Source organism: Idiotropiscis lumnitzeri, chromosome 4 (assembly GCF_059441095.1).
Source record: "Idiotropiscis lumnitzeri isolate Australia: NSW breed Sydney's pygmy pipehorse chromosome 4, RoL_Ilum_1.0, whole genome shotgun sequence".
Classification (NCBI taxonomy): Eukaryota; Metazoa; Chordata; class Actinopteri; order Syngnathiformes; family Syngnathidae; genus Idiotropiscis; species Idiotropiscis lumnitzeri.
Window position 1 is genome coordinate 9,884,895 of NC_142394.1, and position 12,832 is coordinate 9,897,726.

At 39.4% G+C, this 12,832-nt stretch overlaps 1 protein-coding gene across 3 annotated transcripts in view; it reads right to left on the reverse strand.

The window, feature by feature from the left end:
* Positions 1-12,832, reverse strand: part of mid2 (midline 2) — a 102,063-nt gene that overhangs the window by 57,670 nt on the left and 31,561 nt on the right. For 2 of the 3 annotated variants that reach the window (XM_088294136.1, XM_088294134.1), the window contains exon 1: positions 9,145-9,386. The exons of the other annotated variant lie outside the window; for it this stretch is intronic. The gene's annotated coding sequence lies outside the window, so the exon portion shown is untranslated. Of the gene's footprint in view, positions 1-9,144; positions 9,387-12,832 lie in introns of those variants that run through there. 3 annotated transcript variants of the gene reach the window in all.

Sequence of the window (12,832 nt, forward strand, 5' to 3'; positions counted from 1 at the left end):
TCATCATGGAGGGTGGTGTAGCCTATCCAAGTTGACTTTGAGCGAAAGGCGGATTACACCCTGAACTGGTCGGCGGACAGTCACAGGGCACACAGACACGGTCATTGAGCGGGAACCAATCCCACGCTGCCTGCACACAAGTCCTGTGAGTGTACCACGACACCATCAGCGACCCTGATTCATTCTTACATTTATTTTTACTTATTAATATGAACGGGTTGAAATGTTATGAACAGGCACCGTTCATCACATCAGCAGAAGAGCTACATTACAATAAATAATTCTATAAATTGAGTCACGAGTCAAATGAGTGGTGCCGCTTGACCAAAGGCCGTTAAAGCTTTCTTGCTCAAAGTGCAAGCATGCATTCCCCCCTTCTAAACTTAATACATCCAAGGGGACCACTTGCCACTTCAAATCTAGTAGAAGTTTCATAAATAAAGCAAGAAGTGTTACTAGGCCTCTCAGTTATTCATAATAGCCAGAAAAGGGAGACCGGGGCAGATGAAAAATGCATGCAAGAGTGAACGAAGAGAGATGACCACAAACAAAGCAAGAACAACAAAAAATGGCACAAAAATAGATCAAACAACAATGGGTGGTGAACAGAGTTGGGAGTGGCAGTATAGTGAGACCTTGTGATTGGGGTGACCCAATGGAAGTTGGTTGCATTGGGTGGGGGTGGTTCCTGTCCTCTGTCTAAGTCAGACTTTGCTATTTATAGCACACTAATGTTCGGCATTTCCTTTGATGGGGGTTTTGAGTACGCTATTGTTTTCCCAGGTTGCTGTTTGATTGACTTCAGCCTACACGGCATCACACAAATTTATTTACTAATTAAACACTCATTTGTATCCTCTGCAGATGGTCGCTCTCATTCCAATAACCAGAGGTGACAAATCATTGGAGTTTGTAGACAACTGAAAGAGCTGAGAGAGTCTGTGTGACAAATGTGGGGCAGAAAGTTGTGCTAAGTTTGTGCGGCGCATGGAATAAGTGTGAACTGCCTCCTAACACAACTGGCGAAAGCAGTTTCTTAACCTTCATCAAGCAAAGCATCTTATTACGTTTACATTTCGTACATAGGTCGTAAAAATATATTTGTCAGTAATTTATTAAAATATTCAAACAATTTCAGTAAAATTGGATATTTTTTCACAGCACCCCTGGTAATCTCTCATTGCAACTTGATTTGTGTTTATTGTACTAAAGGCTACTTGATTTGTATCAATTTTGTTTGATAAAGGGTGCGACACATACATTAATCAATTAAACATGTATAGCTGTCAAAGGTTTCATCATCTTCTGGCGTATTTTGTGGCACTGTAAACATTGTGTTTACCGGTTCTTCTTTTTCTGAAACTATTTGAGGCAATTTTCTTAGTCCCTATATTTATTTGCGGGGCCAAATCCAAGAAGAAAGACGAATTAAAGTGCCAGCGCTTACATTTATTTTTTAATCAGAGAAGCGAAATTGAAAAAAAAATATTTATATCAGTCGAAGAGACAAACATAAAAGCAGGGTGAGACTGACGTTTTGCCTGGACAAGACCACAAGGAGCTTCAACACTATTTGGGGAGATGTGGGGTTATAAAGGGATATAATGTCGTCTATCTAAGAAAATAGCTGCGGTTCAGTGCTATTCTTGATCTCGTTTGTTTGTCATGATAATTTTACGCCAATGTCTCTTTGTTTATTTTATCTTGTTAGTAAAGTGTTGTGTTCTATATATATATATATATATATATATATATATATATATATATATATATATATATATATATATATATATATATATATATATATATATATATATATATATATATATACATACATACCTACCTACCTCCCGGTAGCCATGTGTGTGAGGCCAACACAGATCAATAGGTTGTTAACTAAACAATAGATGGCCCACACTGACACATTTTAAAAATAGTGAATCTCCAGAGCCTTGCAAAACCAAAGAGAATAACCATGAAGGTTAACAATGCCCACTGCTGCATCAGTGTTGAACCTAACGATAGCCGGGAGACAAACCACCCTAGCCAACCCACAAAAAAATAAATAAGTATGAACAATAATGCTACAGTGTAACCTCTCAAATGGAACATACTTGTGGGTCGAACTATTTGAAATTTGACCAAATCCGAACATGGCCTGTCATGGCCTGAGTGTTTTTTTTTTTTCATTGGCTTGTTCTGTTAATTTGCAAAAAAAAACAGCAGAGTATAGGGTTAAGGAAGCGCGAAAGTACACCAGAAGGTAGACTAAAACATCCCTAAAGTGCCGTCCCTTATCAAAGTTAGAGGAGAATGTTTACGTTTTTTTACTTTTCCTTTTACTCTTGTATGGAAATCCAGCCCTTAAGAACATTAAAGACCGTATTTATCGATTTTACTCAAAGGGTTAGGGTTTTTACAGCCTGTATCATGTATGAAAAAGGTGACATTTTCTGCTCTTTTTTTTTAATTGGATTGGATTAAACATCAATGATGTTCTTGCGCTTACAGCTCAATCATAGACGAACATATCAATAGCAAATACAATACGTAAACAGCACTACAAAGTATATCCAACCATCCATTCAATTTTATGGACTGCTTGTTCTTGTTATCGTCGTGGATCACTCAAGCCATATCCATTTGACTTTGTGGAGTGGTCAATGGCAGGCACAGACATATTATAATGGGAATTGTGGGAGGCATCGAAAACAATTGATCTTATCTATGCATTTGAGCTTTGGCCTCAGACACATGAAACCACTCAGAAATGATACCCTCTGAAATCAAAATGTATTGTTTTGATATGAGAAGTAATTGGTGAAAGCGTGAAGAACATTGGATGAACAATGAACAGAATCTGCTGATAAGAACCTCTGAGGAATTGGTGGATTGAAGCCAAATCCCTCACACTCACTCATTGCTTTGCTTGGACTACAATCATGTTTGCACCTCCTCTATCCTGAGCAGCCTCTTTTCTATAGTCTATTCCAGGCTAAATGTTGCACACCATTGTTACGCCTCACCAGTCTGTATCAGCACAAAGACAGAAAAAGGGGGCAGCTCTGTTGTTTGGCCGTTAATCCAGCAGTAGGGTTAGACATAATGCCAAACATTTGTGTAGCAGCAGAGACAGTGAATGTTCGACATCATACTGGACCCGCACTGTTGTGTTAAATGTCACACTCTCATAGCGGAACAAAACACTAGGGCAGCATCACTATAATTAGTAGTGCAAATGGGCTTTGTTTTGCACATGATATGGCACTCCCAATAGTTTCTGAATACTTTGAAGCTGTTGCCTCCTCTTATCTCCCCTCTATCTCTCACCTTCCATCTCAATACATATTTCTCTTCTTCCATTTCCCACCCTCTGTTGCTCTATTTTTATCAAGAATATCACCCAAGGCCAATACTGATATCAACATGATCAGTCATGTGTTGGTTAAGAGTTTCCACAAAAGTTGCTCATCCATCCATGCATTTCTACCACTTTTCTTGTTCAGGTTCATTAATGAGCTGAAGCCTATCACAGCTGATTGTGAGTGAACGCTAGATCACTGAGAAGATTGCGGTAGGGGTTGAAAAACTATGAACACCTCATATCACGGTTTGCAGTGGGTACGGGTCCTAAGAAAAAGTAAAATGCTGTGATGTGCTACATCTTGTTAGTACCAGTAATTGTAAGAGTGGCAGTGTGCAGTTGGACAAGCGGCAATCAATTTTCCAAATACAGAGCAAATCTCACTTGCTTCAAGATGATTATTTGTCACTCCAGTTGAAGTTACTCTAAGACACATAAAACAACCAGAATAAAGACTGCAATCAATTGCATAGATGAAGTCTGCATGTATTGCTCTTTAAAATTAGCGCACGTCAGAACGCATTACGGGGCCAATGGCATTCCTGAGGGTTAACTAATGCATATTATGTAAAAGGTTGATTTTTAAAAAAAATTACGACTGTGCTAATTCAGTGTTTAAACAGCAGCCATAAGATATATACGTTTGAAAGTATACCTGAGCAGACAAATGAATGCTCTTAACTTGAAGCCTGGCATGACTATAAGACAGAAGTAGACTTAACACAAATGACTCATTACACCTCCGTTCCCGACAGATTATAGTTTATAGATTATGTCTGTTTTGGGCCCCCCCAAAAAAATATTTTTTTATATTTTAAAGTAGGCTGCATATCTCAGCTACTATGAGAATCGTTTTATTTTTGCGTAATAATTGAATTACCATGCATTTTTTTATTCTATCAAATAGTATTTTTATTTATTGAAAAACTATTGTATACCATCCATTGCCTAAGATTGTGAATTGCAAAATATCCCCAAAAATATAAAGTTTCATGTTTAACAGTCTATGACTCCTCGACTTTTACTGATATTTGCGTGCGTGCGTGCGTGTGTGTCTGGATTTGGATTATTGACATGAGGCAGGGGTTGGGCCTGGTCCTACACTGCCGGTGCCAGCAGGTTGGATCATGGGAAACATATGCAGCGCCGCAGGAGCACACACAAGCAGCTGGCAGCTAACTAGCTGAGTGGTGGAGGTCAGCTGCCTCTTAATCCTCAGCTGCTGTTAGGACGGGGGGGAGAAACAACAGTCTCACTCATTCTTTCCTGTCTGGGTGGAATCATAGGATGTGCACTTAAACTGGGCTCTATTCCACTAAAAATATAAAAAATTGCCTGTGTGTTTACTTGACAACGGGTTCTGGAGGACCGTTTTAATAAAGTTAAAACTCTTCAAAAACAGCATTAGTACATTGTGCTTGGGGCAAAGGCACCCTTATGGATCAACTTTTGTGCCCAGTGAAAGTCTACCGTGAGGTAACTGTTCGGAGGGACGCCCTACACTAAACAGAATTTCTGCAGATGTACGCAGCTTTGCACAGATTGAAACATGCACTTTGAGCCATTGTGGGCGTGAACAAAGGCGACTTGCTTCGGACCCAATGGAAGACGCGCTTCATGTTCCTGATAAAATCAGTGCCTGAGAGGCACGCAGTTCTCGACATGGTAGGAAGCAAAACCGATTTACTGGAGTCCATGATGGAGGTCGCAGCGTGCAAAGAACATGTTTAAGGAACTGCAAGCATAACTCCAAAGGTAGATAATGTTAAGTTGGCGAGGGCGATCACAGTTTCATCGCTGTGATGCGAGCATCTGGAGGTTGCCTTCCATACACGATACTACGTGAGCATGTGTGACCCCTAGCCCCGCCTTCCATGTGCCGCGGCCAGGGGGGTGATTTTAAAAATGTAATGAAGATGTTAACAATGATAATAATTGGTTTAATTAATTAATTTCAACAATGATTTACAGGATTCCATTCACGCTGTTGCGAAAATGATGAATGAAATCTGATGACATCCAACATCCCCTGAGCTCAAAATCGGTCTCCTGACACCTCAAATCAAATTCACCAAAAACGAGTTACGCTATAGGCGCCTCTACGACCATGTGGTTACAGCAGGCACCAAGCTTAGTCTAATTTCAGCCAGTAAATTGTCTTCTATGGGGAGGGTGCCAAAGAAAACATCCTTGGTCAACCGCAATGCCCAGCATGATGTATGTAGAATACGCTAAACGAGGCTTGCACTGGCACGAAAATCAAGTTGCGCCAGATTTTACGTTGTAGCGCACCAACGCTGTCTATGCATATAAAGCTCTTCATCCGCAGTGTTTGGAGAGTGACCGAGTCATGCACATATTGGGCAAAAGTTGAATCACTACTAGGCACTCATCTAGTTATGTTTGAGAAAATTCAACACCTCTGATATAAACAGGCTTTTACTGAAGGTGAAGCTAAATTACTTGCAGATGGATTGCTGCATTATAAGATAAGGGTAAATGGTATAAAATTAAAATAAAACCTCCCTTTTAAATATTCCCATGGGCGAGTTTGAAGTTTCAAAAAGGTATGGCGCTTGAAATGTACCTACCTCATCTTTACCCAGCCATATAAAGGCTACAATGATTATTCAAATAAGAAACATCTGATAAACCAGACTCTACCTGCAAGCTTCACTGGCTACTTCATTAGGTACAACAACATGAGACTGATGGAAACAGTGATAGCAATAATAAAATGAAGTTTTTAATATTGTATGTATGGGCGTAGGTATATTGTATTTACAAACTAAGAAAATAAATAAACCAAGAGAAGCCCAGACGATACAGAGATAGCGGCTGGCTTGATTCTTTTATTGTATTTGAGGTCTCATGCATCTTAAATTATAACTGCCAAAGTCAGTTTGAAGGGCGCACATTGCCTGCAGCTCACTGCTTAGTACCGCTTGAACATTTTCAAACCTCATGTTCCGAGTTAATGCAACACTACCACAGGCTTTAAAGTTAACAGTCAGCATTATTATTCTCAGCACAAACATTTGCAAGCGAACCATCGTCGCTGGCAAATATCGTGTCACTTTTAGATGTAGTGTGTCACATTCCCCCTTAATTTCAGTCATGTTAGCAGCAGACAAAGCAGGTGCAAACTATGCACTTTGCTGTGCACCATATTTGTGTACTGACTGGGCTGACCATTGCAGAGAAGAAAATTGAGTGGAGGCAGGCGAGAAAGAAATGCAAGAGGAATAGTGGCAAGCCTAAAGATAAAGACAGGCAGGAAAGCGACCATATGGAGCTTGGAGATATGTATAGTATGCGTCACTCCATATAGGAATGAATGGCTGGTGCTGAGAGTGTATATGTTAGGGATAGACTGATTGATTGGCAGCCAATGAGGATGATAAGCGATAATTGGAGCTGATGTTTATTTGCAGTCAAGGCAAAAATGTTGGTGACAGTACAAACTTCAACAGTCTACTTTAAATGCATGTTAATTTTAGAGTTTTGAAACTCGTTAATTTTTTTTTATTTTTACATTTTGACAATTTGCATCTTTGTTTTAAAATTCTAACGAAAATAACAGGGAGGCGTCAGCGACGTGTTTTAGGGAGTTACATGAATGCCTTAACAAATAAGATCCTAAACTTTTCCATGGTTAATGGAGAATTTCAATGTAACTGAAATGCCAATTTTTCACTCATCTTGGTGTTCCAAGTATCCAAATATACTGTATATGTTTGGGGTGGAATGGTTCTCAAAATCCACAATTCGGTTCTCGGTTTTGTGCTCACGGTTTTTGGTTCATTATGCGTTGAATCTTCAAAAAATCTATTCTGTCTTGTAGTTAAAAGTGAAAGTGTATATAGACAGAATTATTTTAATTGCTATTATTATTATTGTTATTATTATTATTGTATTGTTCTTTAAATTATTATCGTTTTTCTATCCAAGACAATTGGTATATAGTGACCTGCATAACAAATAACTTGAAAAAAAAAGTAGAACCAACCATCTTTAATTTGAAGGGTTTACTGGACGTACAATAAGGTAACAGCTGTCTGAATTATAACAGTCAGTCTACATGCCTCCCAGTTTTTAACTAGCTAGCTGCATGCTAGTATCGAATATCCTTGGGTCAAACCAAGTTTTTGGTGAGAAATAAAACACCTCATTCATGAACATTGTGATTTCCAACCAGTTTATGTTCCAGAGATCGTGAGTTTGATTAATAAAGGCTCTGGCACTGACAATCCAATTGATTGCTGCGTCGATGGAAGCCTATGAAGCAAGTCATAACGTGCCGCCGTAACCATCATGGGTTAGCGATCATGAGGGAAAAAAAGGACCTGCACAAAAGGACCAAATGGAATAACCTCGCACCGAACCGGAATGGATAATCAATCGGTTTTGATGGTTCCACGTAGTGGTGGGTGATAAGGCAAAAATATCCATCCATCCATTATCTGTTCCGCTTTTCCTCAGGTTTGTGCGGGTGCTGGAGCCTATCCCAGCTGTCTTCAGGCAGTAGGCGGGGTGCACCCTGAACTGGTTGCCAGCCAATCGCAGGGCACACAAGGACGAAAAACCATCTGCACTCACACTCACACCAAGGGACAATTTAGAGTGTACAATCAACTTCCACTGTTTTAATGCAAAACATGTCTCCACTGTGTCTAACACTAAAGAGTAGATTATCATGAATTTATTCAGATTAAATGAGTAGCAAAGGGAATAAGACATCTGGGACACAAAAAGGACTCAAGATTAAGAAAAGACACTGGATCAAGTTATTTTACGTAAAAAGGGGGGGGGACACCAGTCAAATGAATCTCCTAATCTCATTTACCAACCTGTCCATGAGTTAGAACACAATTTAACTGTGAACACTCCCTCATAAAGTCTGCTGAGCTCAGGAGGATCACAGAGCACGTCTGAAATCAATGTTCACACGTTCAGCTCTGCAGGAGCTGAAATACAACTGCCACACTTTTCACCCTCTCTGGATAGATTCTACATTTTATCACCATGTGAGAAGGTAACGCTCTTGTACCAACAAAGTGTTTTAACAGTTTACACGTAAGCAATGAGGTAGTGTAGATAATAACAAAATATCAAATGACAACACAGCACCAGGAGCAAAGAGAGAGTTAAGCATCCTCTTGAAGGCAAACTGGGTATCAATCCAGCGCTCATCCACTCTGCCTCTTTGCTATGCCACTCTATTATAATCCCACCATGAAGGGAATAATGAAACAAGCAATATCGATTAAAAAAAAGAAAAGCAAAGAAAAAGAAAAAGAAAGAAAAAAATGTGGACTGTAAATGACAAGATATCGCAATGTGGCACTGACATGCATAACTCACAAACAGCCTGTACAACAAAATCGGGGAAGGAATAAACACGTCTATTCATTATTATATATATTATACACACGGATTAAAGGAGCATTCATCTAAATGGGGAGTCATAGTTGATTCTAGCCCCCAATATATCAAACACATCAAATAATTGTGAACCACCTTAAGACCCTTAATACGTGTTTTATATCTTCAATAGCCCATCTCTACTCGAGCCTTTTATACGTGACACATCATGTCTTTTACAAGCAAATGAAACATTACGAACCGAAATGGGAGAAATTCAAGGTGCATACCAGCAGCCTAAATGTAATCACACATTTGACTATTTCATGTGAAATCGCCCGAGAGATATACAATGAACTCTCAGAGAACAGCATGCCGTGCTCCGGCTCTTTACAGATCTTTGCGTAAACACCTACCAGCCCAACATGTGGAGCGCTCTGGTCGCCTGACATCGTGGAGCTGGAGCGGAACAAAGTTAGAAGGAATACGGCACGACTTGAAGTAACACGAAGACAAGAAGCGACTCCGGATACTGTTTGACGACTTCCTCCCAGTGAGACGCTTCCACAGAGTGCCCGCGTCGCCAAGCTGAAATATGAACACCGGAGCCCCACTGACGTGTCTGCTCTAGTGGCTAAAATATTCCAACTCCGGGAAATCGACGCCTCAACTTCTTCAGAGAGAGAGAGAGGGGGGGGGGGCGTGTGGAGTTTGCAGAGTAGCTCCTCCCACCAGTGGCCATCAACCCATACACAGAAGCAGATAGGAGCCACGTTACAAAATAATGAATTGCATGTGCTTTTATTTCCCACAGCCCACACAGTTTGGCTTCATTACAAATGCTGGATAATTCGTCACATGCACCTGCACATCTACAGCAATCACACAATGTCTGTTTTCTAATTCCGTGTTTTCCAGTAGTGGAAAGTAACACAAAGTCTACACATTGCAGACTTTTCAGGTACATCTGTACTTTACTTGGCTATTTTTTTAATAGCATTTTACTTTTCCTCTACATTTATATACAGATGACGGGAGTTTGTTCTCTCTGTTTTGTCAAAATAGGCTCATCACTTTTTTCAACCTTGGCTAACACGAGACAGTCATGACAATGATGCAACATAATTGGAGAAGCAAGATATACCCCCATTCATGGCTTATTTAAAGGAATTATTTGACTCCGTCATCAGGTAAAGACCCCCATGAATAATTTGTGGCAAATGCATTGTCTTGTGCCTGCCTACAAGCCAAGTAATCAAAAAAGGTATTGTGATAATTTACACAAAAAAATATCTTTTTACATTAAGTACATTTGAGAGTTTGTACTTTATTACGTCTACTTTAGTAAAGGAATTGAATCAATACTTCACCAGAGCATTTTCTACAGCGTTTTTGTGAGTACGTTTGTCACTGAACCATTAGACACATATGTGGCATGACATCACACCACCAATGTCAAATGTCACAGTCTAAGTGATGATTTCGTCTCAATTTGCTCACAAATTTATTTATTCATTTTGAGATCTGGGGCCTCATTAATCAAAGAGTGCATAGCACAGGTCCTAAATTAGTTTGTATGACTGAAATTTAGAGTGTGCGGAAGTACAAACAAATCTGCGGGCCTCTTTGAATGCATGAATTCATTTGAATTCATTCATTCAATTATTATTATTAAACTAATATATTTCTGGTAAAGTCTGCAAGCTACAGACTTACATCAGCAATACACATCGTCACGCAATGACTTCAGTTAGGAAAATTGGAGTGGGAAACATTTGAAACAGTGCTGTCCTTTCTTATGTTGGAAAGGAAATAACTTTTCATCCCTCCTTGACCTGATGACGTAATCCAACAAAGGTGAAATAACGGGTCGCAGATTGAACTTTCCAAAGAGGCTGATGGTCTTGTTTAGTTGAGCAAAAATCTATTACAGAGCCAGACCCATTCCCACGGGCGGGTCATAGGGTGTCATGCCTGCCCACCGCCCACCGAAATGCTTGAGTCCCCCCACTTGTAACATAAGCTTCGGAGTGAGCACCTTGATGCTGTCTAGCTAGATGAACAATATTATATTGTTTTCAGTAAATAGATCATATAAATAAATGTATATTTTTTAAACAAAACAAAAGAAGTGAATTTGGATAATTTTCTGCGGCATACCTGATGATCTCCAGCACACAAATTTACTACAGCTCAGTGGTTGGGAGTCACTGTTCTAATGACAGACAAGAATAAAATTGTCCAACTTAATGGACTTTTTATGTGTTTTGAATTTATTATAAGCTCCTTTTTTTAATACATATAAATAGCACCCCAGCAGCATGGTAGTCCAGTGCAATCATTCTCAATCAGGGTGCTGTGTGAGGGTGGGTCGGCATGGTAATCCACAAATGGTCCATATCTCGTTATTTTGGGCCACAGATCATTATATTTTTGCCACATGTTTTGTGCATAAAGAGAACAAATTATTTTCTCTCTATTTCTTTATTTTGCTTGTCAACAGAAATTACATTGTGTAGTCTAATGCATAATGTAACTTATTGAATCAAATGAACCATAACTGATTTAATGAGACACTCGCAGTTTCACTGTACAGGTTCATGCGTGCTTGGACTCGCATGATTTAATCTTTGAGACAAGCATACGCCCTGGTAGGATTCTTCCTTGACTCACGTGACAGTACAATAGCTGGGCCAGATAAAATCTTTATACAAATAATAAACCCATTTAGGGTTTGTGTATTTCTATACTGATAAATACAAAGCCCTCGGAGTAATTAATAAAAAAAAAAAAACACGCCTTTAGTTATGGTGCACAGATTCCGTCATTAATGGTGTAGTGCTATATTTGCCTGACTTTGGTGCATGCAACGTGGGTTCAACTCCCCCTCAGTGGCGATGGGAGAGTGAGAATGAATGGTTGTCTGTCTCTATCTGCAGCCTGCAACTGACTGACGATCACATCCAGGGAGGAGTCTGCCTTTTGCCTGATGTCAGCTGGAGTCGGCTCCAGTTCACTGGTGATCCTGAACCGCACGAGCAGACAATTCAAGTGATGTGCACACAAGAACACGACAACATACTGTGATTTCAGAATACTGTATGTTTAATCGTCAAGTTAAAAATGTTGTGATCCCAGCAGTCTCAGACCAATCATGGCCCATTATGTAGTTACAAATTAATAACAAGAAGGTTAAAATAAATTGAAGTATGTAAGAACACAATTGAAAGGCTGAAAAGGAAAATATATGAGATTCTTTTTCTCCATGGACATACTTAAATTCGAGAAATCTGCATGATGTATAGTGAGCATCAGTATTCAGACCACAATTCGATGTAAAATGCCTCACTTATTCACCTGCTGCCAGGATCAGATAACAAGGGCACTAAGCACAGCCTTCAGAATGAATTTGTGCAGTTTTCCAGGTTTCATGATACAATTAAGTCCAACAAACAACCTTAGTCTTCTCTGTGCAGAATGATGCAATTCCGGGCAATAAAGACATTTAAAATAGAAGAAATCTAGTGCAAATGCAAAAAAGGCCTAAAGGCAGTAATTACAATAATCTCAGATATGAAAGTGAGAAAAAGCTATTCAGAATTATTGCGACATTTAAGGAGCTAATTGCTGGATTAATTGGATAACATTCTGACTTTATGCGGCAGGCAATACCTGTGCAAATTGTGTTTGTGGACCTCTAAGCAGGTCATTTTAGTTTCAATATTGCTTGTTTCTGTCGAGCACTGATCATTTGCATTTCCCATAATTCCAAGGTAGTCATATACTACATATATACAGATAATAGGTATTTATTTCACAACATGAATATAATTGGTTGTTGTATTATGTCATACGTACACACAAATCAAACGCCTCAAAAGAAAAATCCTCTGGACAATGTCACTCACAACGGGCTACTAAGGCAGTCTACTAAAGTTAGCCAAAATGTTTTGAAAAGGTGAGGATGGATGTAATAAATATAGAAGGGGTCCAGAAAAAAAGGAATTCAAAAACAATTCTCAATGATAATATATGTTTCTTACTGACATGCTGGCTGCTACTCTGCAATAGAATTTAAAATTTGGGACTGGACACTGAGTGGAG